The sequence below is a fragment of the Podarcis melisellensis genome, assembly GCF_964234715.1.
Source record: "Podarcis melisellensis genome assembly, chromosome: 7".
NCBI classification, from domain to species: domain Eukaryota; kingdom Metazoa; phylum Chordata; class Lepidosauria; order Squamata; family Lacertidae; genus Podarcis; species Podarcis melisellensis.
In genome coordinates, this window is record NC_138539.1 from 31,469,365 (window position 1) to 31,486,929 (window position 17,565).

Consider the following 17,565-nt stretch of genomic DNA (forward strand, 5'->3'; position numbering starts at 1 on the left):
ACTTTCTGCAAAGGAGAGGGGGATACAAGGACCAGGCAGGGGCATCTTGGGCATTTGTGGGGACAATCCAAACACTGGCCTGGCTCCCTGGTTTCCTTTATGGGCGAAGAAAGAGGAGGTCTTTGGGGCTTCTGGAAAAAATTACCTATACAGTCATACCTCGGGTTACAGATGCTTCAGTTGCATTTTTTTTGGGTTGCGGAAGTACCAGAATGGGTTACGTCTGGGTTTCGGTCGTTGCGCATGCGCAGAAGTGCTAAATTGCGCTTTGCGCATGCGCAGAAGCATGTGTGCACAGATGCACAGCTGCGGGTTGCAAACGCTGCAGGTTGCGAATGTGCATCTCGCATGGATCACGTTCGCAACCCGAGCGTCCACTGTACACAGAGCTGCTTGTATGCCGTCACTTGAGCTGGACATCTTGGCTCTGGTTTTCCATTTAAATCAGGCATGTCCAAATTCCGTTTCGGGGGCCTAATCTGGCCCGCCGGTCAGTTTAATCTGGCCCCTGTGGCAGTTTATTTCCTGGCGTAAAATCCTTAAAAAAAACCCCACAACAACTTCAATCCTAAGAAAAGCTCAACAACTTTGGGGTAAAATCGTAAAATCAACAACTTTAGTTGGCCCTTTGGTTGGCCCCCACGGCCCTTCACTTCATCAAATCTGGCCCTATTTGAAAAAAGTTTGGACACCACTGATTTAAATACACGACTTTCCACCCCCACCCCCACCAATTACTTTAATTTAGCTTGGAGAGAATTGTGTGTCATTTATTGCATTCCTGTTCTGGGGGCAGGGTTTCTATTTAATTTTAATCTCTGAATTAAGTGTAACCTCCATGGTGCTTTAAAAACACACAATAACAATAACAGGCCCTTTAGTCATTCACTCTTTAAATAAAACACCTTTTAATTATATATATATATATATATATATATATATATATATATATATATATATATATATATATATATGCAGGTTTTGGTGTCCTCGGGTGTCTTCCCGTGTAAAAGTTGGGGTGTCTAGGCGACGTTTCGACGAGGTCTCACTCGTCATCTTCAGGCTGGTGCTTTCGGCTTCTTGTTACTGGAACAGAGCAGGATCTCAGTGTTTGAGTTCCTATAAATACTGTTGAGGGGGTGTGGTGTATAGCCTCCAATGTTCTGGGCAGAGAGGAAGTTCCCAGGCTAGTGTGCCTTTTCTTCTTTTGTTCCTTAATTACTTGAGGGATATCTTGAGTGATTTCTTGAGTGATATCCTGAGTACCACTTAGGTGGGTCATTAGGTGTGGATTAGTTGCTAAAGTCTTTGTGTCTTGACCTCTTGAACTTTGTGAAGAGTTTTTCTGAGAAGATGGCTGTACTGCACTTAGTTGTGCTCTGGCTTGGCTTCGTGTATAGGGGCGAGCTGTGGTTTTGTGGCCTGTGTCAGCCAGATCTGTGTAGGGATTGCAGGGGGGTGCAGCATCCGGAGGTGCCACCATGGTTTGGCTACTGGATGGTGTCTGTAATTTATCTGTGGAGGGGGTCTGGGTTTGGGTCTGGTGTGGTTGATTGGTGATGGCGTTCTGTGTGCCTCTGGATCTGGTGTCAGTTTTTGTGGGGAGGGCTAATTTCCAGATGTCTGGCAAGCGGGATGTGTCGTCACGCTTGTTCATGTTGTGAGGGTGTTTCTCTATCTCGATGGCTTCCATGATTATTCTCTTGTGGTGATGTTCCATGTTAAAGAGCAATTTGGAATCTGCAAAATTAATTTCGTGTCCTGTTTCTTTCATGTGTTGGAAAAGAGAGGAAGTTTTTTCTTCTTTTTTGACGGCATTCTTGTGTTCTGCGATACGTGCATTTATTCGTCTGTTTGTTTGTCCAATGTACGTGGCTGGGCAGACTTTGCAGGGTATTTCATAGACCCCTTGGTTTTCCAACTGGATTTTATCCTTGGGGTTTCTGAGGATATTGGCTATTTTTTGGTTGGTGCAAAAGGCTGTTTTGATATTGTGTTTATGGAGGATTTTGCTAATTTTATCTGTAGTGCCCTTGATATAAGGAAGGAGGGCCATGCCATTGTTTTCTTCTGTGTCTTGGTTTTTGGGGGGTGTTTCTTTTTGGATTAGCTTCGTAACCCTGTTTTGCTGGTATCCATTGGCAATTAACACATTTGAGAGATTCTGTAACTCAGTTGTCAAGTGGTCTTTGTCAGCCAGGCGTTTGGTTCTGGAGATGAGAGTCTTGGCTACGGAGTTTATTTGTGCAGGGTGGTGGTGTGATTGTGCATGTAAGTAGCGGTTGGTGTGTGTTTTTTTCCGGTAGATAGTGTGTCCTAGGGAGCCATCAGGTTTTTTGTAGATTAGGACGTCAAGGAAGGGAAGTTGGTTGTTGGCTTCTATTTCCATAGTGAATTGTATTTTGGGGTGTAGGCTGTTGAGATGTGTGAGGAAGCTATCCAGTTTTTCCTTCCCGTGTGGCCAAATTACAAAGGTGTCGTCAACATATCTGAGCCAAAGTTTGGGTTTGTGTTCTGACTTGTCTAAAGCATTGGTTTCAAAGTGTTCCATGTACAGGTTTGCGATGACCGGTGAGAGGGGTGATCCCATAGGTGCTCCTTCTATCTGTTTGTATCTTTGTCCATTGTGGATGAAGTACGTGTTGGTTAGGCAGTGGTTGGTCAGGTCCAAGATGTATTCTGGAAATTAGCCCTCCCCACAAAAACTGACACCAGATCCAGAGGCACACAGAACGCCATCACCAATCAACCACACCAGACCCAAACCCAGACCCCCTCCACAGATAAATTACAGACACCATCCAGTAGCCAAACCATGGTGGCACCTCCGGATGCTGCACCCCCCTGCAATCCCTACACAGATCTGGCTGACACAGGCCACAAAACCACAGCTCGCCCCTATACACGAAGCCAAGCCAGAGCACAACTAAGTGCAGTACAGCCATCTTCTCAGAAAAACTCTTCACAAAGTTCAAGAGGTCAAGACACAAAGACTTTAGCAACTAATCCACACCTAATGACCCACCTAAGTGGTACTCAGGATATCACTCAAGAAATCACTCAAGATATCCCTCAAGTAATTAAGGAACAAAAGAAGAAAAGGCACACTAGCCTGGGAACTTCCTCTCTGCCCAGAACATTGGAGGCTATACACCACACCCCCTCAACAGTATTTATAGGAACTCAAACACTGAGATCCTGCTCTGTTCCAGTAACAAGAAGCCGAAAGCACCAGCCTGAAGATGACGAGTGAGACCTCGTCGAAACGTCGCCTAGACACCCCAACTTTTACACGGGAAGACACCCGAGGACACCAAAACCTGCATTCCTGTACCCGTGAAAATCTACGAAAGCATATATATATCGTATATGCACATTTGTCATCTACACCAGGGAATGGGAAATCTGTGCTCCTTCAAATCTTGTCAGGCTCCAACTTTCATGAGCCTCAGCCAGCGTGGCCAGTGATCAAGGATGTTGGGGATGGTAGTCCAACACTTGTAGGGTCACAAGTTGCTCATTCTTGAGGCCCGCTCTTCTACAAAACCAGAGGGGCCTCACATAGTGGTGCATCATGCAGATAGGGCTGGACACAAGAGGGAGAATAGAAGAGGGCACAGCTCAATGATAAGAGGACTTAAAAGATAATACCCTAGACACACAGAGAGGAGTGCAAGTTGGGGCCACCACCTCTGGCAACAGCCTTGTCTTACTCATAGTCTCACCCTTAGAGGAAGGATGGCAGTTCAAGTTATTGTACTGTACTTTTAAAAGATTCTGCGCTCATTACCAGCTGATAAGAATGCTATCAGAAAGCATTCCTGTGCTATCTGCAAGGCTCCCTCGGCATGCTAATTGTCCTGTTTTCTATTAGAGTTTGATCATTCAAAGCAGGATATAGAATAGAAAACACGCTAATAAAAATCAAGGTTATAAAAAGCTTCCTGAAAAACCAATTCAAACAGCCACTGTGAGTTCTCAGGTTTGCACCCTGAAACAGCTATCGAACTCTCTATTTTCCTTAAACATCCACCATACTTATGAGACATTTCTTTCATGTCACTGTTCTTGGGCTGCCAAATCCTCACCAATGCTCTATCAATCACCAATAGTTAACTCTCTCATCACTGGTAAAAGGTAAAGGGACCCCTGACCATTAGGTCCAGTTGCGAACGACTCTGGGGTTGTGGCACTCATCTAGCCTTACTGGCCGAGGGAGCCGGCGTACAGCTTCTGGGTCATGTGGCCAGCATGACTAAGCTGCTTCTGGCGAACCAGAGCAGCGCACAGAAACACTGTTTACCTTCCCGCTGGAGCGGTACCTATTTATCTACTTGCACTTTGACATGCTTTCGAACTGCTAGGTTGACAAGAGCTGGGAGCTCACCCTGTCGCGGGGATTCGAACCACTGGCCTTCTGATTGGCAAGCCCTGGGCTCTGTGGTTTAGACCACAGCGCCACCTGCGTCACTGGTAGTCCATGTTATATTGAAGACTAGCACTGGGAAGATGTAATCAACCCAACGAATTCCTTAAATTTCAATGAGGTGGGGCAAAAGCATTCCCCGAACATTGGCTTGATCTTCAGTGGATGAGTGAATTTTCAGAATATTTGTCTTTCCCTTAAATACAATTCTGTCAGGTTGCTGTCAGCAGCTTCCGGCTGGTTGCCCTGGAAAGTATAAAGACAAGGAAAAGCTTCTTACAGTCCTTTTTTATTTCAGTCCTTACACAGATAGGCTATAGAACCCTGCCTCTTGGATAATGGTGTTGTCCCGAGTGAATCTCCACACACCCCCATCTCTCCCACTTCATCACTTCTATAGGTGCTGCTACGTGCCCTCTGTCTTCGAGCTCTTTGCTCTCCTACTTTTCAGGCTCGCCAGGTTCTGGGAGATGGAGGGTCTGGAAGGCTTTCTAATGACAACACATCAACTGGGTGTTGTTCCAGCTCTTCCATGATTTCCCAGCTTTTCCCCATCTGCCTCTGAGCTGCTACCTCCCTCAAACCCCTCTTGTAAATCTATATTGTCTTCCTCTTCCTCCTCCCTGGAAGGGCCAGAATGGGGAGGCGGTCTCCACCACTCTTCCTTCTCTGCCCAGTCTCTGACACCTTCCCTCTCCTCCTCCTCCAGCATCTTGTTCTCACACTTCCACAACTTCAAATAGTCAGCATGTGACTATGCTAGTTCCCAGGAGCACTGCTGGGAACAAAAGATGGCTACCATACACAGAATTGTGGCCAACTTGCTAGCACGCATCATTAGACTAATGACCACCTGAAATATTTTTCCATCTTCGCCGTATCAAGCAGTCAGTCCCTGACCTTTCCCTCCCCGACCTGGCCATAGTGATCCATGCGATGGTCACCTCCAGGCTTGACTACTGTAACTCGCTCTACACGGGGCTGCCCTTAGTTTCAAGTCCCAGAAACTCCAGCGGGTGCAGAATGCTGCAGCAAGGCTCCTCACGGGGTCCTTACCATTCACCCAGTGCTCTACCAGCTGCACTGGCTCCCAGGGGAGTATAAGGTGCTGGTTTGGGCCTTTAAAGCCCTATGAGACCAAGGACCCTCGTACTGACAAGACCACCTGGGCCTTAAGGAAACCAGACTATCCTCCACCAGGGCCAGGGCTTTTTCACTGATGGCTCTGACCTGGTGGAATGCTCTGTCCCACAAGACTAGGGCCCTGCAGGACTTGATCTTCTTCCGCAGGCCCTGTAAGTCAGAGCTATTCTGCCTGGCCTTCAATTTGAATTAGCCGGATCCTCTATTCCCTTTTCCCTTTTCTCTTCTCTGAAGAAACCCTTTCTGGGACCCCACATTTAAATTCTTCCCTGGTCTCATTGCTGGCCTTAGTAGGACCAACTTAGTCCTACTAAGGACCAGCCCTGGTGATCATTTGATGTCTACTGACTGGGGTGGTTGGTTTTTTCCCCAAATGACCCCTGAATTTTTGAATTTTATTGATATTGATGCTGCATTTTATGTTGTATTTTATGCTGTTTTATGCTGTTTTTAAGTCACATTTTAATCAATGTTTTATATTTGCTGTTAGCCTCCCTGAGCCCAGTTTTTAAACCAGGAAGGGCAGAGTATAATAAACAAAGAAACAAAGAAACAAACTAAAGTTTATTTGTACAGCAAATCTTCCTCAGTGTATAATTTCACTTTCTTCCATTTATATCCCCCTTTTTTCATCATAGAAGGTGATATACATGGGATTCCAGTAGATGAGTTCAGTTCATTGAGTTCAAATGAGGCTTATTCCAAGGAATTCTGCCAGAATTTCCCCCCCCCCCAAAAAAAACATTGTTTTGACCACTCAGGTTGTAGTTACTTCTTTCCACCATGTGAATGAATAGGAACCACAATAGCTTGAAACCAGACACATGTGTGGACTATAAACCACAAAAGCATTGCCTGAGTGCATCCAGTCCCTAAAACGATAGCTGTGCATATGACTGTCCTCTTGGTGCCTTATCATTATATTTTGAATGTAGGAAAGTTTCTGCAAGCGATCCCCTGGGGATGTGTAAATTAGGGCTGCAAACAATCTCATAGCTGTGTCATCTAGTGTGATCATTTATAAATTGACAAAGAACAATTTTAATAGGTGAGGATGAGACTGAGATCACTTTGAAAGTGTTCAGTCTTTAACATTTGTCTGACCAGGCAATCCTAACCATGCCTACTCAGAAGTCTGTCCTACTGAACTCAGCAGGGCCCCCTTTCAGGGGTTAGGACTGCAGCCTAAGGGCAGGATTGACTTAACCAGACCCATCAGCAGAAGCCCTGAGCAAGGACTTCTACTTACACAATGGGTCTTTCTTCCCTCTCCTCCCCCCCCCCACATGCCCTACACCCCCCAGAATTGGCTCTGGGGTGGATTGGGAGAGCCTCTGGATTAGCACTCAGGGGGAGGGGGAAAGGAGGATTGTTTTGTCTGGCAAGCTGGAATGCTTATACACACAGATGACTGGAAGAGTACCATTTTTAATTCCACACTCAAGAGTAGGCACACAAATGTTATTAAACATGACTACCTTAGGTTGATTAATTTAAATGGATCTGCTCCAAGGAGACCATTGCACCACACTGCCTCTAGGAATTGTGCTTCCATATTTAATGTAGTATAGAACAGGGATGGGAAACTTGCAGCCCTCCAGATGTCATTGGCCTATGGCTTCCATCATCCATGTCCATTGGTCATGGTAGCTCAGATTGGTAGGACCTCCAAAGTCTAACGTTTGGAGAACCCTAGGTTCTCCATTCTTGTTACAGTATGTGAGTAACAGAAATGGAGAGGGGGGGTGTTAACCTGTGTTTCGATTTCTGCTGTGTTTATATAATCAGGATGGTGATAATATTTTCATTTTCTAGAAGACAAAGTGTTCTAGGGTATAGATTCGCAATCATCAGGTGGAGATTTGCTGAGTTACAGTTAAATGACATGTGACTAGTGCAGTTAGTTAAATATTGCTTAAGTCAAGTAACTTATTCTTTTTCCAATTTAGGAGACAGAAAAACTGAGGGAGGGTAGAGTGAAAAAAAGGGGAGGAAATAGGAGAGAGTTCACATGTAAGATAAATGTCATGCTATGGTTGGTTTTATATGATAAAAAGCCTCCTTGTTGAAGAATAGTTAGGCAATTACTACTTTGTTAATAATTTTTCATGGAAAACTTTGGCTCATGTTTGATCATAAACATTTTATGTAGATGATTAGATAAGTTTTATACACATCTTATCCTCATTTACCTTGAGAAACACATACATTCATAAAACAGCTCTCTTTATTGGAGAATTATTGCTTGCTTGGGGTTTTTTACCCCTGAAAAGGGAGGTGGAATGCTAAAAACCAAGACTGGAGCTTGATAACATAATGGAAGGGGGTGCCAAATTTTTATTCCCAGTTTTCCATCTGCTTTCTCTTCAGTGATCCTCTAATGGAAGTTTGTCTATTGAGACCTTTCCATATGATCACTTTTTAAGGTGACATGGCATAGCAACACTTTAGGGCCGCAACTTGGATTTCTCCTACCAACATGTAGTTCTTAGGTGACTGGGTCTCTTCTGTGCTTGGTGGGTTTCTGCAGGCATGAGGAAAGCAATTTCAAATAACAATTATTTCATGGTTCCAGTTACAGATAGGTAGCCGTGTTGGTCTGCCATAGTCAAAACAAAAATAAATAAATAAAGAAGAAGTGTGCATGCACACGAAAGCTCATACCTAGAACTAACTTAGTTGGTCTTTAAGGTGCTACTGGAAGGAATTTTTTTTGTTTTAATTATTTCATGGAAAACCAGCCAGGGGCAGAAAAAGTGGGTTTTGTCTCGCCACCCTTTCAGTAATGGTGGTAAGGATCTCACAAACCAGACAGGTCAGTAGCTTTTAGGCAGGCTGGCAAACGCTGGTCCACCCTACAACAAAGGGGGGGGGTGAGAATGAGATGGTAGAGTGGACTGACCCACTTCAGATTACTGACAGGGATATATTAATCCTGCACACTCCCCTAGGTGACCCCCACAAAAAAATCCTAACCCCCACAAATTAGTATTTTAAGGGAATATGTTCTATCCTAGCCTTTACCCTACTATACTCGTTTTGTATTTGAACTGAGTTTTTAAACGAAATGAGGCATTCAAAAATGTTATCCTCTACCTGTACCCTAAAGTGGCATAGTCTACGCTACCAACAAGCTGGTCATGGAGTGATGAGCTATCAGTCATTGGATTCTTTATGTGACACAGACTCACACACCTCACTTAGGAACATCAAGGTAGCCACATTAAATCAAACTAATTCAATCATTCTTTTGCAATAAGTAGCTGGTAAATGTGTTTCAAAAATCCAATCTAAGTTTCTCTACCTCTACTAATTATTATGTACCTCTAGTATAGTCTATGCAAATCATCAGAGACAGTGGGATCTGTTATTTTTCAGCCTACTCAAGACAGCTTTACATTTTAACTAGAAGCTAAACTGACACAGCAGATTCTTGCTCAAAGGAGCCATGACTAACTGCTTAATGCTTCCCAAGGGGTATGTGTGTTGGCACATCACTGAGATAAGAATTTCAATACATGTGCTTGGCTGCTTGGCTGCGCAATTAGTCTCCTTTTTGTCATTAAGTGAGTTGGTAACAAAGTTTTAGGTTGCCTGCACTGTACCCATATAATGTACATGTCTGAAATTAACATGAAATATGGTCTCTGCTCAACCAGGAAAAGGTATATTTGCTTCAGAATATAGTCGTGTCCTATGTTTATATAAAGTTTCCCTATTAGGGAGTTCTAGGCGCTGTGGGTTAAAGCCTCAGCGCCTAGGACTTGCCGATCGAAAGGTTGGCGGTTCGAATCCCTGCGGCGGGGTGCGCTCCCGCTGCTCGGTCCCAGCGCCTGCCAACCTAGCAGTTCGAAAGCACCTCCGGGTGCAAGTAGATAAATAGGGACCGCTTACCAGCGGGAAGGTAAACGGCGTTTCCGTGTGCAGCTCTGGCTCGCCAGAGCAGCGATGTCACACTGGCCACGTGACCCGGAAGTGTCTCCGGACAGCGCTGGCCCCTGGCCTCTTAAGTGAGATGGGCGCACAACCCCAGAGTCTGTCAAGACTGGCCCGTACGGGCAGGGGTACCTTTACCTTTACCTTTTAGGATTTTCCAGAGAACCTGTTTAGAGCATTACTCTCATTTGTTTGCACAAGGCAAAGGTTAGACTTGATCCATTCTTTATTGAGCATTTATTCTGATTTGTTCAAGAGGCAATTATACAACAAGCATTTGTCCTGATTTGCTTCTGGGGTGTTTACACATCTTCCCACATCTTCAGTACATTCCATCTTCACTTTTCAAACCCTAAAAAGTCAAGGTTTTGTTGTTGCTTTAAGTCAACTTGTTGCTCTAAGGCAACAGAGCCCTTTATCCACTTTAAATCTGCAAACAGGGCTGGCTTACCCATAGGCCCTAGGGGTGCGGGGCACCCAGGCACTGGGCTCTCAGGGGTGCCAGGCCGAGAGTCCAGGGCCGAGATTTGGAGTCCGGGGATTGAAGAGCCAGGCCAGCCAACAGCTGCTGCCATAGGCTTTTCTGTTGTGGGCACTGAGGCTTTTCTGTTGTGGGCACTGTGTACCTCTGCAGGGTGCAGGGATTGCTCTCCTTCTTCCACCCACAGCGGCATGGGAGAGAGTTGCATGCTGCCCCCCCCCCCTAAAAAAAGCTCAACAACTTTGGCCTCTGCCCCCCCCAAAGAATTGGGGGCACTGGGAAGTTTTTTGCACCCCGGCACCACATATGCTAAAGACGTCTACAAACCTAATATTCTGGTATATAAAGCAAGGGCCTATAGCCCTTTTCTATGTGTTGTTCCTTCCCAACTGTAACACCTGAAAAGGATGACCATATACATCAGGGATGGGGAAAATCAGGCCTGAGGGTCAAATGCAGCCCTTGGGCTGGAAAATGTCCTCCATTCCAATCAACACAGGATATGGGCTATTCCTAAGCTAACTGAATAAATGAGATTAATTGGACTAACAGCATGAACTATGCTCATGTGAGTTCATTACCATTTCTCCTACACACACACACACACACTGCAATGCTGGGCTCAAGGTGTGGTGACATCCCTAGTCACTCTTCAAATACCAAGAGAATACTATACCCAGAGCATAGTCTGGCAGTGATGTTCAGCGATGGACAAATACATTTCCAGTCCCTGTCTCTATCGTATGTTATACCTAGGGCTGTGAAGCAGATTCTGAGCCTAATCAGGTTGGCTTGAGACTGTCCCAATCACTCCAGGTCAGTTGAGCAGCCCAGACATATCTGGGGCTGTCAAGGGGTAGGACGTCATGCAGAAAGGAGAGGCAGGTATGAGTGAGAAGAAACCATTAAAAGGATGGTCCTACTGGGCAACTGCAAGTTCAAGGAGAAGCAAGTTCTGTGAAGGCCATTGCAACAGGCAGGCCCTTACACACTATAGCCATCAAGCCAACTTCTTGTATGTCTTTAAATACTCCATTCCTTCTGAAAAGCCTTTCCATTGCTAACTCCATCATTCAGGCTGCCAGATACATACGGTAGTAAAGATCTGCTCTCCACCACTTCCAATACCACAAAGAAGGTTTTCAGTTAAATGTTAGGCAAAGGAAACTCATATTACCTGGCAGGTTGGCTGGGTTAAGTTGTTAAGGGTGGTGGTACAATCCTGATCTCCAGGGTTTTTGCAAACAGGTGTTAGGCAAGCATCTGTAAGAAACGGTTTTGGTGTATGAGTTCTCTAGCACAAATCATCGGAATAGGTGACTCTTGGGGTTCCTTCGAACCTTAAACTCTGATGATTTCACTATCATGTATGCCAGGGTTTTGAGGGTTGTTTTTTTTTTTACTTTGATTCTTACCTTTGAAAATATAAGAGCTTTTGCCAAAGGTGCAACTCAAGATTCAGAAGAAGTTAGCAACTTCTTAAGTTCAAAGAAAATCCGCCAGACATTTCTAGGAAAACGTGAACTCTTTGTACATTAAATATGAAAAGACGTTCTTTGAAAATGTATTTGTAGTTTGTTGTGAGACTACCCCTTGGTGGCAATTCCTTTAACAATTTATGGAGAGGTGGGTGTCTCTAATACCTTAGGTTTTTTTTCACATGGCCTCAGTTCAAAGAACCAGTTTGTACTTGCTTTGTAATCAAAAGAAAGCTACACCCGTTAAGAAATTTGTCCCATATTAGAATATTCAGTGAAAAAAGTTGCCAAGAAAAAAGTTTAAAGAGCTGCTCAATTTAAATGCTTTAGAAATGAGAGGGTGGAAATCAAAATGAATTCTAAGCATGAACTACATTATAGATTTGCCTTGAATTGTCCTGTACCACTTCCGCCCCGGCTCCAATACACAAAAGAGCAACAACGTATGGCGCTTCTCACACAGTTGATTCAAGCACACAATAGCAGTTGTTAGAAACCAATGCCTGATGATCGTCTTCCAAAGCAACTACTCTATTCCAAACTTAAAAATGGAAAGCATAATGCTGGTGGTCAACAAAAGAGGTTTAAAGACTGTCTCAAGGCAAATCTAAAAAAATGTAGTATAAACACTGACAACTGGGAAACAACTGGCTCCAGTTGGAGAACAGCCTTTACCAAAGGTATTATGGGCTTTGAAGACACTCGAACTCAGGACGCAAGGGAGAAATGTGCTAAGAGGAAGGCACGCTTGGCAAATGCACACCATGATCATCTCCCGCCTGGAAACCAATGTCCCCACTGTGGAAGGACGTGTGGATCCAGAATTGGCCTCCACTTACGGACTCATTGTTAAAACTGTGTTACTCAGCTACAAGTGATTGCCAAAGAGAAGAAGAGCTTGCTGGTTTCCCACAGGCATCTGGTTGGCCACTGAGAACAGGATAGTGGACTAGAGGGATGATTGGCCTGATCCAGCAGGCTCTTATGTTCTTATTAGCTTTCTCCGTCCTTGGTTTTTCCCAGCCTTCTTGGGATTTGTTGCCATGTGACAAATCATAGCTAAAATATTGTGGTATCTCGTTCTGTCGCATACCTGCACAATTTTTGAACCACCAAGCTGAGCACAGACCCACTATACCCAGGTTTGTGAGCCTGCCATTTGCTTAGCACTACAATCAGGGACACACAAAATCTAAAGGGCAAAAATGTTGTTTGTGTCTCCTGATTTCCTTCTACTAGGGAGAAAAGTGGGGGTTGGGGTTATGTCCTAAAATATAACCTGTAAAGCTTTGAAAGGGGGAAAGAGACAAAAGGCCTCTTCTGTGCTGACATACCACAGATGAGAGTGGGGGGTGGGGTGACTGTTTTTTCAAAGGATTGTAATCAGAGACAGCAGGTATTTGATCCAACCATCTCAGATCTCGGAGACGGCGACACGTGCTCTGCTTCCAGAGCTACATCCGTCTGCCCTGTGGTGCCCCAGCCAAACTGGGCAAACGTAGCCAGAGGTCTAAAGATCTCTGTATAGGTCATGAACCTACGAGGCTACAGGAATTGTTGAAATGAATACTCTGTGTTCCAGATGCTGTGAGTCAGGGTTTCCCATGCTGTTCTCAAGCTAGAAATGCCTGCTTCTAATCCCAATGACTTTAGAAGCAACGATGAATCTCTCTCATTGCCTCTGCCCCTTTTCCATTCCAAAGCATAGCATCTGATTTAACAATAACCATAAATGACTGCAGCCCGGTATAGGGAAGAAGCACCACAACATAGCAGGGAGGGGGCTGGCCTGTTGGCCTCTGATCATGAACGCAGCAACCTTGTACATCAGAGTGGAGGTTTCCTTCTCTGACATCACTCTTACCATTTTCTCCCCTTCAGCTTTCCTTGCCTTACATTCTCTTCAGAGCTTCCCAACAGAAAGCAATAGTTGGAAACTCTTGATAACCATGCAAACTGGGACTTGTCTGGATAACACTGACCCTGCAGTGGTGGTGAAAAATGGTTTGGCTGACATTCGAATGTGAATTTACCTAATTTGCAACAAAGTCCACCCCTGAAAAAAGGAAACTCCACATTGGCAGATTGATCACTTGCTTGGAAGCAGTTAACTGGCAGAAAGGGAAACCTCCTTCCAATCCACACACAGCCTGCAGCAAACCCAGAGGTGGGGTGGGGGTTGATTGTTCTGTGATAAACTCAGCTAGCTGTGACCATGAGATCTGGCTTATTTCACTAGAATTCCTGGACCATCTATCTCACTCTTTTCCTTAGTAAACACATGAAAAAGTATTAATAGATGCTGGGGACTGGTGATTACCATAGGTGCAAGGAGAAAAGTTTAATTTGTCTTCGTTTAGATTGGCACTTCATGGTAGATTGCAGTGATTTTAATGGAACACCTTTCTTCACAAGGACTGCAATCCACATAAAGCTAGCTCAAACCCTATTAAGCCAATTAGTTCATCATGCAAGCCTGATCTTTACCACGAGACATTCTTTACTCCCACATTGCAGCTGAGAGCTGTAATTTATTTCAGCGGCATTTCTGACCTGCAGTGGATTGTATCCAAAGTACTTAGGATCAGGCTATATATTGGGCAGCTGTTACTACTAAGAAACTGCAGAATAATTTTGGTTTCCAAAACAGTTTCCAATCTCTTCTATATTCACTCTCATAACAACCTTGTAAAACATGTGTAAAATGGGAGCAATGATGACATGAGGAACAAAGAGTGAAGCACAGCCCCTTGGTCAAGCTCAGGCAATGAGTCTATGATGTAGAACTCGAATCCAGGCCTTCAATTTCCAAACCTCTACTCACTAGATGAGATCAAAGGAAGCATCCTCCCCATCCTCCGTGTTTCAGACCATTTGACTATTCCTCAGGAAAATTTGCATCTCTGGTCAGTAGGGATATCAGGGAATTATGATAGAAACAGGAGCAGAGATTGCTGGTGTCTCCTTTTCCATCTGATGTCAAACAAAAATCGGTGCAGTGAACACAATTGTTAGTCACTGTTTTCAGTTTGAAAACAATATGTAATTGATGACTCGCTTTCCCCGCATTTGCATAGCTTTTCCTTTGCACTGAAATGAATTGTGCAGAACAACGTAACGTAATAAATTAACTAGGCAACTTTCCATCACAGTGAGGTTACCAACCGTTTCGTCAGAAGCCAAACTGCGGTGCAATGGAAGCATCACTGCATGTGACAAACACAGGTTGGAAGATAAATCAATGCCTTCGTACATCCTTACTGGGCAGTCGCTAGTCCTATGCACTGAGTGACTAGTGTTAAGAACAATGACGTAGACCTATAATACGTGTGTATGCCATAGGCACCTATGCTATAAAAAAATGTCAGAAAGCAATTCATTCTCTGTTGGTAACACTGCTCAAGTCAGGAATTATGGCTGGAATGCTAAGCAGTGTTGGGAGATTGCTCCGGCATTGCATGCCTGATGGAATGGTCTTCTCTCTCCTCCCTGTGTTGGGGGCAAGCTTGGGATGACAGAGGGGAGGGGAGGGGAGGGGAGGGAAGAAAGCCAATGTACTGGTTCTCACAAGCGCAACTGTTTAGTTGAATCTGGCCCTATATATTTGCGCAAACAAACACAAACACACACACACACACACACACACACAAGGGAAAAAACAATCACGATAAATTGTCTTAAAATACACTGGGTTTTGCCATTTATCTTTAGTTGCAATGGTACCTCGGGTTACATACGCTTCAGGTTACATACGCTTCAAGTTACAGACTCCGCTAACCTACAAATAGTACCTTGGGTTAAGGACTTTGCTTCAGAATGAGAACAGATATCGCGTGGCAGTGGTGCGGTGGCAACGGGAGGCCCCATTAGCTAAAGTGGTGCTTCAGGTTAAGAACAGTTTCAGGTTAAGAACGGACCTCCGGAACGAATTAAGTACGTAACCAGAGATACCACTGTATAGCCTACATGGATCTCACTCTATGAGTCCACCACTGAAATTGTTGAATGACATGTAGACTAGGACCGGACAAACCATATTACTTTCATATGCATTCACTCAGTCTATTTCATTCTATTCCCACATCTATAGCTTATTTTTGTTTGAAAAAGAAAAGAAAATCCATGTGAAAAAAATCATTCAAACATATTTTTTTACTTTATTTATTTAAAATATGCATTTCACAATGTGTTTTGTCAAAATTATTTTATTTGAAAAACCCTGGACTTTAAATGCACTTCGATAGTTTTTTAAGCCAAGAATTGCACTCCCACATTTGGAGAAGTGCAAAATCCAATTTTTAGAGATGTTCAGATCTGCAAATTAACCAGCGAGATGCAAATCAGGTCATTTTGTATGCATCTCAGACATCCTAATGTAGGCTACACTGTCTCTTAATAAAATCTAATTTTAAGGCCTAACTTTAGGTAGGTTGTATACCCCCCCCCCAAAAAAAGAACTTGACTATGCATCCACAGCTTCCTCTTTTTATTATTTTTATTATTATTATTATCATCGCCTGAAGCAAATGCAAGATAGAAAACAAAAATTACTGTAGGCCATCATTGTTCTTTCTCCTTGGGAGTACTGTTCCTAACCTAATCTCCCAGATTTATTTTGGAAATATCCACAATGGCGAGAAGGACTGTATTTAAAAATTAAAATAATATACAATTCAATACCGAGCACTTTCACAGCACACGGATCAAAAATGGGTAAATCTTAAAAACAAAAGCATTGGCTGTAATAACAGCCTTTCTCCCAAAGGGACCTCTATAAGTTTACATTAAAAATAATGGCTGCACAGCACTGAGCATAATAAAAGCATGGAATGGACCGGGTTTCAAACCCACCTCCAATACCATCACTTATCTATGCAAGGTAAATTAGTCTCTCCATCAAATACAGAAAAGCTAGACTCTCTGTAGGAAACATTTACTTTCTTGCATACTTCTTCCACCGCATATATTTCGTGAGCTCTTATACACCTAATCTAATAACCATTAGTAGGACAATAAAATGGCATAAAGTGAAGGGAAGGGCACTAAAGTAATCCTATCCTAACCTGTTTATTTAGCCATGCTTCTTAATGACAGACCTTCGTACCAGGCAATGCCTGTGACTAAGGAGAGCATCACACAACCAGTTTTCCCACACCCACCTCAGCCCAGAAGTTCTAGAGAGCTCTTCTCTAATGTAGAATCGTTAGAATTCACATACTTGTCCAGTTTCGCTCAGGGAATTTTGCCGCCTGTACAAGTTGTCTCTCCCCACTGCCCATTCCACGCGTAGAAAACTGATCAGACTGGCAACTGAATGTTACTTCAGCACTGGGGACAAGGCAATGTCTTCCACCACACCTGTGGTCAGGGAGTTAGCTTGTTGGCTGGGGAAGGCCTTATGGCACACACGTTCTGTTGCTCTCCAGCTTCTACCACCTGAGGTGGCTGATGATCAAGCCATTCCTGGGCACTTTAAACCCATTTTGTCGTTTTTTCTGACATGAGCCCTTCCCATGTGATCTGGTGTGTCACCTTTGCACTGCGGGATTGGGCAGTTCTGCTGTGTCTCCCACATAATATGAAGATAATTTGAACAAGGCAAGAGCGCAGCATGCAGGGTTGGTGCAGATATGCAAGAAATAGCCATTACCCATAGGATGAAAAGAGGCACTCCTTATTCTAGAAAAGCACAGATCAAATGCCTCTTCTAAAATGGCAATTGCTACTTCCAGTTTTTTAGTATGCATATAAAAATAACATATTTGGGTTTGGGGTTTTTTAGAAGTCTGTATGTTTGGAATAAAAGTTCATTCAATCTAAAGCTTTTTTTAAAATCAGATCAATTAAGTTTTACAGCTCGCAGAAAGAAACAATACACATACATTTTACTGGGGTCCATATATAGATTTTGAGATTATTATTATTATTATTATGGATTCTTTTAGTTATCTGGATTATATTCTTATATTTTTATTGCTAAATTTTATTATGAATAGTGTTTAATTTTACTTTATAGTTATTAATATGATATACTTTTATTAGTCTATTGCTTATATGACTATCTGAATTTTGTTATGTTTGCAATAGATAGCTCTATCAAA

The 17,565-nt window shown here is 43.6% G+C and overlaps 1 protein-coding gene across 2 annotated transcripts in view; it reads right to left on the minus strand.

Annotated features, from left to right (window-relative positions):
* Nucleotides 1-17,565, minus strand: part of HNF4G (hepatocyte nuclear factor 4 gamma) — a 60,295-nt gene that overhangs the window by 25,298 nt on the left and 17,432 nt on the right. The window contains exon 2 of one of the 2 annotated variants that reach the window (XM_081919796.1): nt 11,164-11,249. The exons of the other annotated variant lie outside the window; for it this stretch is intronic. The gene's annotated coding sequence lies outside the window, so the exon portion shown is untranslated. The remainder of the gene's footprint in view (nt 1-11,163; nt 11,250-17,565) is intronic. 2 annotated transcript variants of the gene reach the window in all.